The following is a 792-nucleotide window of genomic DNA, read 5'->3' on the forward strand; positions in this document are numbered from 1 at the left end:
GGGGGGGGGGTGTCAACTCGGGAGTTAACAAACAAACCCATTTTGCCCCATTATTTTCTTAATGAGCGAGAGGGGGCGGAGTGGGAGAAGTCAATTTGAGAAATAACAAACAAACCCATTTTACCCCATTATTTCCTTCATGGCCGAGAGGAGGCGGGGGGAAAGAAAGTCAATTTGAAAAATAGCTCACAGATCCATTTTGCCCCATTTGGGGTTTGTTTTCTTAATGAGCGAGAGAGGGGATGTCAAGTCGAGAAACGACAAACGAACCTATTTTGCCCCATTTTTTTCCAAATGAGCGCGAGTGGGGGGAGGAGGAAATTTTCTTTTTTTTTTCTTTTTTTTTCACGGTTCATGAACGGAAAAATGTACTCTACGCACTAACACACTCCAGATTGATGATATAAGGAGTGTAGTGTCCGACTCGGTCAGGTCTCGATGGTTGCGACCACGAGCAACCATGGTTTCCATGTGTTTGCTCGGCGAATGTGCAACCCATACGGACTAAAAAACCGAACATGACCCTAGTCATCTTTGACCTTTTCCTTCCCCTCGCGGCACCACCGTTAAGTATTACGTCAATTTGGGAAATGGCTCACAAATCCATTCTGACGCACCCGATAACGACTTCCTACTCTCTAAAAAATATAAAAGTAGAAAGTAGAGACTTCGCTCCCCATAAGGGTCAAAAAGTACATGTACTTTCTCTTTTCCCTCCACTATTAGAACAAAGAGAGAGCTGAACTTACTCCTGGGACCACCAGGAATATCGCAGGAAATTCACGCGACGCT

This window comes from Diachasma alloeum, unplaced genomic scaffold (assembly GCF_001412515.2).
Source record: "Diachasma alloeum isolate Michigan unplaced genomic scaffold, Dall2.0 Dall_scaffold_00305, whole genome shotgun sequence".
Lineage (NCBI taxonomy): Eukaryota > Metazoa > Arthropoda > Insecta > Hymenoptera > Braconidae > Diachasma > Diachasma alloeum.